This window comes from Anas platyrhynchos, chromosome 1, assembly GCF_047663525.1.
Source record: "Anas platyrhynchos isolate ZD024472 breed Pekin duck chromosome 1, IASCAAS_PekinDuck_T2T, whole genome shotgun sequence".
Taxonomy (NCBI): Eukaryota; Metazoa; Chordata; class Aves; order Anseriformes; family Anatidae; genus Anas; species Anas platyrhynchos.
In genome coordinates this window covers 190,800,090-190,813,526 of record NC_092587.1, presented here as the reverse complement: position 1 = coordinate 190,813,526, position 13,437 = coordinate 190,800,090, and the positions used below count along the sequence as shown (strand labels likewise).

General features: G+C 35.8%; 1 protein-coding gene and 1 long non-coding RNA gene across 3 annotated transcripts in view; one reads left to right on the top strand and one right to left on the bottom strand.

Moving 5' to 3' along the window:
* Nucleotides 1–13,437, bottom strand: part of GUCY1A2 (guanylate cyclase 1 soluble subunit alpha 2) — a 172,683-nt gene that overhangs the window by 41,172 nt on the left and 118,074 nt on the right. The window lies entirely within an intron of this gene.
* Nucleotides 5,240–12,714, top strand: LOC119716273 (uncharacterized). Its single transcript, XR_005264041.2, has 3 exons — nt 5,240–5,709; nt 9,169–9,280; nt 12,218–12,714. It is a non-coding gene; the product is annotated as an uncharacterized lncRNA (long non-coding RNA).

The following is a 13,437-nucleotide window of genomic DNA, read 5'->3' as shown; positions in this document are numbered from 1 at the left end:
CTGAGGCAAGTGTGTTAATTTATATTATACAAGTCTTTTTTTTTTTTTTTTAGGACACTAGTAAAATACAGTAAAACATACAAACAAGCAACAACAACAAAAAACATCATAACAATGTTGACAGTAAGATGGACAGAATGGATTAATAGATGTCTTTCCTAACTATTATGTCCAGCATCATACTTCATTTAAGAACAACTAATTAAAAAGTGGTGATACTTTTGAGTGTTTCAAATGATTGCCGAAAAGTCTGTTTCTGTCATCCTTAATAGCAGGTGGGGTAGGTGATTTTTTTTAATATCTTGAAACCGCTTAAAAAGACAGCAGAATATTGAATATCAGTTTGAAATTAAGTGCAACTCTGTTCCCATTCTCCTTTGAATTTCATATAAACTTAGTCTAAACACTTGGGCTGAACTAGGGTTTTGCATTTTGAAAATACTTCCAAAAGAACTTTGAGAATCTGCTTTATCTCTTTGAACAAATCTAAGTAAAATGAAGTTAGTGCTCTGAACTTAGTACAAAGAACACTCAAAAATAATTGAAAACAGTCACTGAGATACAGAGTTGTGTCCAATATTGGAACATCTATTTCTATGGTAATAGGAAGGTGTGAAAATATTAGGAGGAACACATTTATTTTTATTTTTCTGAGAAAATAAATTTATGACTTTTAGCAGATGTCGGGTTGGGAAATATTAATAATAATTAAACATTTTGGAAAACAGATGGATCCCAAACTCAGAACCTTCAGCAGAACTAGGTCTCACAAGGTTTGTACCTTTTCAGGTCCTCAGTGGGCAAAGGGGTTCTTCAGAGACACTGGGGAGCATGTAAACTGGATCTTAGATCTTGGATCTTAAGCTGGGAGCATGGCAGGGAGACTTGAAGCCTAAACCTTTTTGATATGAACTGGGTGTTTGTAGACTACAGTTCTGGTAGGTGAAATGGGAATGATAAGAGGCTTTCAATCCCTGGAAAACCATAGTCTACACTGGTCTTAAAGAAAGCTGTCAGTATGTTCACTAAAATTCGTACTGAAAGACATCTTTGGTGTCATTGAATCAAAAGCTTGTTTTGGCAGAAAACTTCTAATCAGATTAGGTTATAAGACTGAATAAGTGACTAGAGATGAAAATGGAGAATATACTGATTACACTGAACATATTTTATTTAGAAAATTAACTCAGATTTTTAACACTTCTTTAAAATGATAATATGATGATCTATGTTTAACAACATATTTTTCAGTATTGAGTACACCATATATAATGAATTAGTGCAGTCTTGTCAGGCAGGAAAATTAATAACATTTTTGACAGTCATCTTTTAGGAAGCAGACAGTCAGTTCTGCTAAAAAAAATGCAATTTTACATTGAACTAGTCATTATTTTGGTGTTGTTCTGTTCCTCATCACAGTCACAGTTAAACTGTAGTTTGATGGTTAATATTCTGCTTCATGTGAAAAAGCATTAAAATAAACCTTTTCAGAGGAAATATTTAGGGAGTTGCACATTCAGCCTGCATGAGGATGAGAGAATCACCTCAATAAAAGGTAGCAACTTCCAATGTAAAATTCAACTGGATAGCAACTTCCAATGTAAAATTCAACTATATCCTACAGTGAGTTTCATTCAACGAAACAGTGCAATTTTGAAGGAAGTTCCCCTGTTGTCGCTTCTTACTCTACAGTGCTTCATTTTAACAAGCAGTTTATGTGTTTGTGAACTAGATCCCTGTCAGATGAAATTAAAGCAGGAGCTGTGCTCAAGATGTACACCAAAAGCAAGAAAACCCCTTATGGGGTTTATTAGGGCCTTATCATGGTCCAAATCAGCACTTGGTCTTTCAGATCACGTACAGTGGTGGCATTCAGTCAAAGAAACAAAATTAATCCAAGTGAAACCTCAAAAATATACAGCGACTGTAGATGTAAAGGCTTCATCCACTGATCCTTTTCTGTTGCACTGAGCTACTTGATGAACAGGCAAACCTATTGGATCATCACTGACAGGGGCAAGAGACCAAAACTAACTATGTAACATTAGTCAGCCAAGCCTGCGATCATGCATTTAAAAATGTACTTTCTAAAATTCAAATCAGCAACTGACATTTTATAACAATTACTCCATTACTAGGTAAAAATGTTATGGCTGTATTAGAAACGTTCAGGACTGAAATGTAAAATGAAAACAATGACATCTTTAATTAGAGTTGTAAGGCCCATAAAATTAATAGATTCGCTTATATAAAATGCTGTAGATGAACCTTCAATGAAATTAGTCAAAACACATTTAAGATTTCTCTCTGCAAAATTTTTTAATCCCAGAAGCTTCCCACATTAAGGGTTTGGCTTCATACATTTCAAAGCTGTTGCATGTTAAATTCTAATTACTTTATAAAAGGTAGGCAGTGTGAGTACAAAAGATACTTGCAACAATAGACTGCATTATGGTGTGTCTCAAAGCTCATTATAAAGCAGCTACTACAGTGGACTGTGTCTGATAACTCACCACAGTTTTTCTTCATTTAGTCTTAGAAATTGATCTTGGTCTGTAAGCAAATTCAGAGAATCCTAATGCACTTCTAATAATCCCCATGGGAAAGATGAATAATATTCAGACTACGTGTTCCACAGACAACATTCCCTATAGTAGAAATGTGGGAGAGTAATGAAAACTTATTTTCTCCTCTCTGAAGTCAAATAATTATTTTCTATAAAAATAAACAGGAGTTTTATTCACACCAGCCAAAATCATGTAGCTGAACTTAATAAGTGAATGTGAGCAAAAAGAAGTAAATCTTCTTTAAAATGTACATTTAATTAATATCCCTTTAAATTATAGAACATAGCACCTCAAAAAGCATTTTTTAAAATTACCCCAAAGTGTGAAGAACCTGTTGACAAGAAGTACACTTTCATAGTCTTCGCAAACAAAAATAGTCAAGCAAACACAAAATCTTTGTAGGTTTTGTTTTTTTTTTCCAAACCAAGAAAAGATATTCTCAGATTAGGAATATTTTTAAAGCCGTATCCGCATTTTAAGTTTTCAGTGAGGCATAGAGACTTCAAACTTTCTTAAGATGTGCTTGCCTCAATATAACCATAAAAGCATGGCATTGCAACTGAGTCAGCCCAAATGGCCTTAAAGATTAATGTCCTGGCTTAAACCATGGCAGTCATCAACACCTATGAAAAAAATACCAGAAAAAGACAAGCACAAAGGGATGCCTTTCCAGGTTTCTTTGCTTTTAACTTGTTGTGACATGGGGCCTTCTAAGGCAAAAGACAAATCAACTCTGCTGAGTGCATATCCTGTGATGGATATGACTCTTATGGACGCTTGAGCTAACTGGTGTAAAGCTGGAACACACAGCATTTGATATTTGCCTCTCCCTTAATTGCCAGGGTATTTCTGGTCTTCTGTCTTTGCTATTTTTTTCAAAGCTATGCAGAGGGTGGGTTCCTCAAAAGTTTATTGGATTCAATTTGTTGTAGACCACAAGCACTAATTAATGGCATACTTCACTACAGCTCCTTTTTCCTTAGTCTGCCATCCTATCTGTAAGGACAGGGTGATAATAAAATTGTCCTTAAAATGTGACTCAGCAGCAAGTGTCCCTCCTCCCCTCTACATGTCCTTGACATTATTTAAACAAATTGATTCACTAGAAAAATGTCATACAATAGATTTTTAAATACTTTTTATAGGAACAGAACCTTTTCTTCTTAACCTGGAGAATCCTGGAAGCCCTCCCCAAAAATTCTTTCTAAAAGAAGCAGTTTTGATAACATGCTGTTTCCGTGGAGGTCGCAAATGCTATTTCTGACATCACTTCAGTCCAGTCCAACAAAGTTTAAAACAGAAAGTACCATCACATCACATGAATTGTCTGACTGCATTTCCACCCAGTTACCCCGTGCTGACACCAATAGCTGACAGAACACTGCAGAGGGTCTCCTGAATTGCACAAAATTGCACAAAAACAGTATCTGACCCATTTTAATTAACTCTCCCTGACACAAAGTTTTTCTGAGAAATTATTTGGGTCAAAGACAAGGAAGGATAGCAGAGAGGAATGCAAGCTGGTGAGTGGGCAGTATGCTGGGGGCTGGTTATGATGCCTGAGTTTACAGAGACAAGCTATAGGGAAGGGAGGAGAGGTTGTAGCAGTTAAGGGTACGAGACAGAAAATAAAATACAGGCCTCTTTCACAGCATTCATAGAAAGGATGACAAAGCCTGTTAATCCATATTAATCTATGGAGATTTTAAATGCTGGAATTTCCCAGACCTAAAGGCTATAACCTATGTGCCTGCACATAATCACATGATGTAAACAAGAATTTTGCTTGCAGAAAACACCTCAAAAATAAAATTCTAATACAAGGCAAAACAAAAGTTTGGGAGAAGAGGAGTGTAGAGAGAGGACCAATGTTAAGCTAAATTTTAACAATCTAAATCCATAGTGCAACTTACAAGCAACTACAAAGATGCACAACTCGTTTACACGCCAGACCTCCAGATGTGTCACAGCAAATGCAGGAAAAGTATAATGGCTATAATGACATCGTGCTATAAAGGTTACACCTTCTGCTAGCCCAAAGTAATGGAAGAACCTATTAGTCACTTCCTCCATTTTGAACCTTGTCCCACTAAATTGGAAGTATATTCAGGAAGTAGCTGCATCAGGATGTGAGGGCATTATTCATAATATTGTCATTACTGTGCAAGACACATCAGGAGATGGACTTTTAGAAATGTCTGCAAACAAAATGAATTAAAATTCTCCATTAAAATGTCTCCATGGCAAAATAAACTATACTCACATCTGCATCATCCCCACTTCCTGCTGAGGAAAACAAGTCTAGTGAAAGATTTGATCATTGGAAAGGAAGCAGCAGCAAAACTGGTAGCACAAACCCCTCTCACATAAATTTCCACAAATTTCAGTGCTTTCTACTGACTATTGCATGATTCTTACACACAGGGAATGAATTCAGTTCCAGAGGTATACAACCACTAACCAAGTTTTTCCTGTTGGCTTCTTTCTGTTTTTGCTTTTTTGGTGAGGAGTGGTGGGAGAGTACAGAGAATAATTTTTAGGAAGTTGTCAGGGTTTCATGTTGTTTTTCTGTCTTCAGAAGACCAAATTAAAAGCAGTCTGTTGCAATTTGGTCCTAGTTCCAAACAAAGGCATTTACAGAGAGATTTTTTGGGTTTAAGATGTCCCTTACACATAGAGAATGTTCTCAAATATATGCTTATTTCTAACTAGATCTCCAAGAAGGGAGACTCCACAACATCTCTGGGCAATCTGTGCCAGTGCTTGGTCACTCTCAAAGTAAAAAAAGAAAAAAAGAATAAAAGAAAAATAAAAAAATCTGATGTTCGGGGGAAGCTTTTGTCTTTCCATTTGTGCCCATGGCCTTTTGTCCTGGAACTGAGCACCAGTGAAAAGAGACCAGATCCATCCTCTTTGCAGCCTCCCTTCAAGTATTTATAGACATTGATAAGATCCCCCTGCGCTTTTTCTTCTCCAGGATGAACAGTCCCAGCTCTTTCAGCCTTTCCTTATAGGAGAGGTGCTCCAGACCCTCCATCATCTTGGTGGCTATTTGCTGGATGCAGCTTCAGCTGGCTCTACTTACAGAAAAGTTGAAAAACAGAAAAAGGATGATATACCTGACACAAGCTTCTACATCAAGGTATGTTGAGGTCTGTAGGATGACTGCAAAATACCATGGTAAGCCTCACTGAAAACTTGATTGGAAACTCTTAAGTATATTACAGTTTGTAGATTATAGAGTGTGGCTTTATAAATTTGTTTAGCTATAACTAGAGAGACAGTTCTACTATGAGAATAACCTTTCTTCACTCTGCAAAAAAAATAAAATTCATTTTTACAAACAATCATTTTGATTCTGAATGATAGTTCATTTCTTTCTAGTGATGAACACTCAGAACTAAACACTTTACTGGTGAACAGATATTTACAAAATTAATCTCATCTCCTGTAAACAATAGTGTTTGTGTGTGAACAAAAGAAGTCTTTATTTAGCATTTATCATTCCTTCTCATGCACTAGAAGATTTTGCCCTGTCCAAGGAGAAAAGATATCACGTAATTTAGGTTACCAATACTCACAATGTTCACACAATGCAACAAATGGAAAAAATCAAGGAAGATCTCATGAAAAACAAAAAGGCTAAAAATTCTTTGGCATGTGCTCAGAAATAATGAAAGCTCTGAGAACAGAAAGATGTCATAGTCTCCTCAATATGTTTATAATTAGCAATTTCACAAGCTCTCTGTTAAGCCATTGGGGAGGAAATGGCAGTGCATAAGCAACCATAAAATGTTGTAGGGTAACCAGACTGAAATAGATGCCATGACCTCAGTCAGAGCACACACTTTTTTATTTATTTTTTTTATTTATTTTTTATTTTTATTATCTCAGATATCCAACCCATAAAGTGTGTCATGTCTTCAGAAAAACAAGCTGACATTTAGCTGCAGAGGTCTGTGACTAGGACTAGGCAATATATTAGATAAGAAAATAAAAACAACTATATTGTATCAAACCAAAAGACCATCTAGTCCAATACTGTGGCCATGAAAGTAGATGCAACACTTGAAGAATGAGCCCAGTATGCAGGGACAGTACCCTGGAGACAAATGGGGTTAAATGAAAGAGTCACTGGAGCCTGTGAAAATTTTCTTTTCATTTGACAGAGAAAATGTTTTATACAGTGCCAAACATAATGTAATCATGCTTTGTTCTCCCCAAAAATTTAAGAAAAGGGAGACTGTAAGTTTGAATATCAAATACCTTCCTAAGAGATGTGAGGTTTTGTGGTAAACACATAGAGAAATATAAAAACCAAACAATCAAGCAAACAAAATAGAACAACAGCAAAAATCCCTGAATTTAAACTCCACAACATATTTAATTTTCACCTTTGAGAAAGTTCTTATGCACACGTAGCCCAGTGAAATGGAGACTGGTGTTTTGTAGTTAAAAATAATGGAACTGCCTTCAGCCCGCAACAATATTTCAGTGTTTAAGATATCTTGTCCATACTAAAATTAGTATGTATTGAAATTTAATTAGTGTTTGAAAGCATATAAAAGAAAGACTCAGTTATTAATTTTGGAGACATTTTCATGTTGCCTCAGTGCACAGAAGCTAACAAAGTAAGGTGACATCTACAGAAAATATCCATCACTGTATTTTTTGAAGCTGTATGGGTTTCTCAGGCTTCCATAGGCTTTACAGTTGAAATTGTGATTATCCCAAAAGCTACATGTAAATCAAAATTGAAAACACTGTTTGAACTGTCTGAACTCCCATTCTCTGGAACACATGCTATTGGCTTCTGTTTTATAAAATGTAGCTCCACGAACATATTTTTAAGTTAACAATTTTATTTTTTTAAGTATAACTATCCTACTGTTAAGTGTCTGAGCAGTAAAGTTACTCAGAGATTTCCCATCATGATATGTTAAGGGCAAGTACTGTGCTGTAAGTGTCTTGAAACAAACTCATCCAACAAACCTTGATTATAGTCCATTTCAGTTCATACAGATTCAAGGGATTACTGAAATACATTTTCCCTCCTAGATTTTAATGTTATGGTATTTGTAATTCCCTTTGATATAAGCATACCCTTTTAACCATAAAATACATGAGCTATTGAAAAGTGGCAAAATTAGACATTCAACAATCATTCTTACTATTAACTATAACACTAGTCTGTAAGGCTATAAACTCCTCATGTGGGTGTAGACCAGTCACACGTAGGTTTGCTGAATCTGGCCTTTCATTAAATACCTACATAATATATAGATGTGGAATACTTATGTATATTTAAGGAACAACTTCAATTTGTTATGATGATTCTGAGTTTTTGTTATGATGATTCTGAGTTTTTGTTGTTATTATCTAAACCTAAATATAAGTATGTGTGGGACATGGACTTGGCTATTAACTAATTTTTTTAGGTGAATATCTCTTAGCATCCACTTCAGTAAGTCCAGAAGGATAGATGTTTACAAGTGAATCAAAAATAGAGCAGTTTAGAGCAGACAAGTATCAGCGAAATGCATACAAGCGTGAAAGTCTACAGTGATTTGGTAGATGCAAGTCCATCATTTTTTAATTCAACACGACTATGGTAGTTCTTATAAAACACACATTCCTTAAATGTATTCATAGTTGAATAAAAATGTGCAACTGAAATAAAATTTATTTTTAAAACATACTCAACACTTCAGATAGTCAAGTATCCTATAAGCAAAGGCTCTCACAGATAGGATTAAACCTTCAGAGTCGTCTGTTTACACCCATAAAAGTAAAAGAGAAAAAAAGAGAAATCCAGAGACTTGCAGATAAATCATGGCTCATGCTAATTTTAATGCCTAAGAGACATTCCACACTTTTTTGGTTTTACAAGATGGTACAGTTCTAACACTGTAAATTCTTGAACACATACATACTTGTTATACAGATACAAAAATTTTAAGTCTTTATATATGCCTTCCAGTATCTGCAAACTGATATTCAGAAACAGCTTCACCTCAGAAAATCAAAGGCTAAACAAAGGTAGATAAGTGTAAAAGATTTTCTACTCAAGTCAAACGACTTGAGCTCAGGTCCCAAACCACTAAGATTCACAAATGTATAGGTAGCTAACCTAGTTTAAATTGTATCCATTACTTATAACCTCTGGACTATTTTTGATAATATGAGTAGGAATTGTGATCAAACCTAGAACTGATCAGCAATGCTATTTTCTAAGTTTAAGCAAGCAGTGTTGTGTGAGATTATGATTTTTAAATAATATTGGGAAGAAAGTACAATAACTAGTTACTGAAGTTGGTGTATAAAAAGCTCTGCAAACTGGAAAAGATAAAAAGTCAACCACAAGCTGAAAAAAAAAAAAAAATCACAAATAAATACCACATAAATAAAGACCACAATCCTATAACCACACATCATAAAAACACCTTTTACAATTGACTATACACAGTTTGGAGTGGGTAGGGATTCTAATTGTCCTACTTGAGATGTTCTGCAGAGGCCTGATTTTCAGACCACAAAACTCAATTTTTTATTAACAATAAGACCACCTTCAGATCACAACTTTTTTTTTTTTTCCTTTCAGAAAAACACTAATATTTATTGGAATAATTGGAAAGATGTTCATCATTTTATATTCCTTTTTGGTCATTGTCACTGTCATAGAGTACTCAAAAAACAGAAAAGACTTCTTGAAGGTAAGGTTCAATCTGTGCCTTTTAAGTAAAACAGACTGATGCTCCCAACAGATACAAATCTAATTCTGTAAGGAGTTTGTAGCCACAGTGTGATTTCTAAAAGACCAGCCTGTAGAAATAACAGTAGTAAAGTAGTAACAACAGCAGTTAGCTCCTCACCAAAAGAACAAAAGAACTCTGGAAACTGCACAGTCAAAAATAACCTATTTTTTAAAGTTTTTTTTTTGTTTGTTTGTTTGTTTTTGTAAAGGTAGTTTTCATCCATTTTCTAAATATATCATCTACTACCAAGCAAGCTGTCATGAAAAGAAAAATAATATTTCATAGAAAGACAACAGAAAAGACACAATTTTAATAAGGCATTTAGGGATTTAATTACTCACTTTCCATTCCAATTCATGTAAGAGATGTCTCTACATCCACAGAAGACTGGAAGCATACCCTTTTGTAAAGATTATCTTATGTTTCCCAGATGAACACCAAATTTCAAGAATACAAATATATCATCACTTTAGATAAGCTTGTTTTAATCAGTTTCTGTCTCTTTAAATTTCAAGATAATGGTGGAAACTTTAGGGTTATAATCTTTATCTGAATGTCAGGATTATCTTGTTCACTCTAAGAAAACTACATCTCAGCAAGAATAGGAATGAAATTATCCAATGCATTGTGTCTGCTGGTGTGGATATTTACTTTCCCTGAATGAAAATGAGATCTCAGAGATCTATCATTTCTCATCTTCTTCCTCAGGGCTGATTCTTTTTCCTGTAAGAAAGCTTGAAACCCACATAAGAATCATGTCTTCCTGCTGGGTAATAATCTTTTGGATCCTTCCAAGTTCTGCCAGCTGGGAGAAATTCCAGTACAACCTAACCCATCATCTTTCTTTTTATTCCCCTAATCAAATGGTTCACATACTAGGAAGAAACTAAAAAGCCCCTATCTGAACATCCTTAAAATATTTTACCTTGTTTCTTCGTTTCCGTTAAAAACTAATATCTCTCCTCTCCTCTCCAGTATAAATGCAAAACCCAAAATCAGACACGAGATATACCAGAACATACAGATCATTTTGTCTACAGAAAAGTTCAGGTTATTCAATATAAAGCCTCTGAAGCTCTTTATTTACATTTAATGACTTTTACTCTAGTTTAAATTTAAGGACGACATTTGAACAGAAGAAGCTGTCACAAGTTCCTCTGAAGTATTAGCATTTTTTCCAAAATGCTCTGTCTCATATGAAAGGAAGCTGAAATACCATTAAACGTTTAGTTTATGGATTTATTTATGACAGGAAATACATTCTTCCTCAGGGAATGAAACTATTCTAAAACAGTTGAACAATGTTTCTGAACTTGTCAGCTTCAAACAGAAGGCCAAGTATTATCCTTTGGCATCCACCCCCCATCTGAACTGTTCACTCAAATATAGCACAGCATCATGACTCACTGTTTAGCACAGCATAATGACAACAGATATGCGATAGAGCTTTCTAAATGGTGCATAAAACAGCAGACTTTGACTTTTACTCTCAGAGGTGTGTGTGTTGGAGGAAATGGAGGAAGAAAAGTAGTGAATTCTCATTAAAAAATACAACTGCTTTGCCTTGGTCTTGCAAAGGGATGCTAGCAGCTGCTTCTAAAAATCCCCTAAATATTGAGTATGCAGCCAGAGCTGTATAAAGGTCAACATATCTACAGGATTACCCAGTGGGGCTGAGAAAGACACAACCAGTGCCAGACACAAGGCAGTTCTTCTGGGAATCTGTGCAAGGCTCTGCTGTCAGTTCAGGGCCAGAAAAGACAAGGGTTACCAAGGTGCTCTTCCTCACAAGATGGGAAATCTTTCTGTCGGCAGGGCTGGTAGTAGCCCTTTTCTGCAGTGAGCATAGTCCTCCCAGCAAAATTATATTAACAGATGGAGAAACCTGACAAAGGGACAAGGTAACTACACCTTTTAAATGCATAACAGAGCATATGCAGTATAAAAAAAGTAGGCATGGAGCAGCTCAGCTCCATTTTTTTGTTGTTTTCTTTTTAATTCTTGTGGACCTCATTCAAAAGTATCCATGCAGTAGGAAACAAAAGAGAGGGGAGAAGAAAATGTAGAAGAGGACCTCTCATGTGATTTTCTCTCCTATCTGCAGGAGGGTGAAAGAGAAAGGAGATATGCTAGCACTGTCACCTAGCACATTGGATGCCCAAGTTGCATTATCCAGGAGGATGTGTTACTTCTCCATATCAGAGGGCTTCTGTGTACATACCATCTTTTGCTTACAGAATAGGGTCAGATAAAAGGAGGCTGATAAAAAGCAGATAAAAGCAATTGGTTTAGGCAACTCCACTGTTTGGACCCTTGGAAAAAAAGAAAGAAAATGAAGGGACATTGGTGAAGTACTGGTGGTTCTGAAAATGAAATACTACACAGCCTGGAAAATACAACATATGTGACAGAGGACAGTAAAGGAGGTTCCTCACTCCTATCACTAGCATGGGCCAGAAGAGGCTTCCTTAAGAGAAGCAGACCAAAAAGCAGGTGCAGACAGCTTGGATGCTGAAGCACAAGGAGAGGCAGATGCTGTAGCAATACAACACAGGGCAGCAGCTGCCTGGCAGCATCTCAGCAGCTGGAAACATAGACACCCAGGTAAAGACCACATCAACAGCTGTAAAAAGCAAAGTCTTCTCCCCACTAATTCCCACTCAGAGGTCTTTGTCAGAGCACCTGTGTCTATTAACTCAGTGAGGAAGCAATTCAAAACTAGCAGCATTTTCTGTTCATGCATATGTGGCTGGACTCCACAAAAGGACTACTTATACGCAAAAATCTGTGCTTGCTTCTCGGTGTACTACTATTTACTTTCCATGAATTTTCATACACTTGTGTATTTTGTCTTATCAATACTTTGATTTTTATTTATTTTATTTTTTTTTTTAGCATTTTCCATCTCTTCTCCATCTCAGAAGACAGGAAAAATACTCTCGTAGCTGACAGTGGAAATCTGACTTTTAGGTCTTATATGACAGAAAGACACACTTAAGGGAAGAAGATATTCAGTGACATAGACTCCTGACTTACCAGAAATAAAAGCTCAGCATTCAGCCACCCTGGGTTCCCTAGCCCAATTCTTTAAATTATATAATGCTTTGACTTTTTTTTTTTTTTTTTTTTTTTTTTTTTTACAAATCCATAATATCACTATACACATGTTGGTTTTCACTTTGTAAACATTTATTGTTGTTTTCTTGAAGATATAACAATGTCAACATCCTAAATTTCCAGCATACATCTCAGATTTGATTATTTATCAGCCTAGTGGGTTGGTGGTTTGTATTTCTTCCTGTTTGTTTGCTTGGTTTCTTTTGCCTGAATAAAAAGTTTAAGAGTTGATGACAATAATAAGAGTTGAAAATTTCAGCCTCAGCATGGAAGTACTCCACTGAGTGGAGCAAGTCTAAACCAAAATGTGCAATTTCATAGCTGTGCAAACTGCCCCAATACAAAATTTTTTTCATAGGGTAGCTTCCATCCTCTATAGCCAAGAAAACATTTATTTATTTTTTTTTTTCCCCAAAGGACACGGACACTACTACTTCAAATCCTTTACTCTGTATTAATCCCTTTTTTTTTTTTTTTAATCTTTTTCAGGTGATTGTCCTAGTCACTAATCTATTTGCTGTTCTGTAGCAAAAGAAAAAAAAAATCTCATAAAATAAAAATTTTATGTTCTTGACTTATGACAATGTGGCCAGGCATTTCTAAGGAGGTTTTGGTTTTGATAATTTAGTGTTTGCAGCCAAAAACTGCTTTCCATGGAAAATTCCCGACCAGCTCTACTACTAGCCAGACATATGGTACATTACTTGGAGGCGTTTGTGTCTGGAAAAACCGCTGAACCGTGAGAATCAGACCGGTGACCTTAAATCTAACCCTGCAATCCAGCTGCACATCCTGTGGCCACAAATCCCATGCAGGAATTAAATCTTGAAACCATCTCTTGTCTTTCCTCTGCACTTACTTATGTTAAGTGAAGGAGGTCATGAATGCTCACTGTGAGGCACATGGACAAACTTATGAACTAGGTACATCCATCACAGCAAGGTTTTGCCTGCCTTAGTGAACAGGCAAATCTGAATTGCATATGCTTTTGTAGTCAG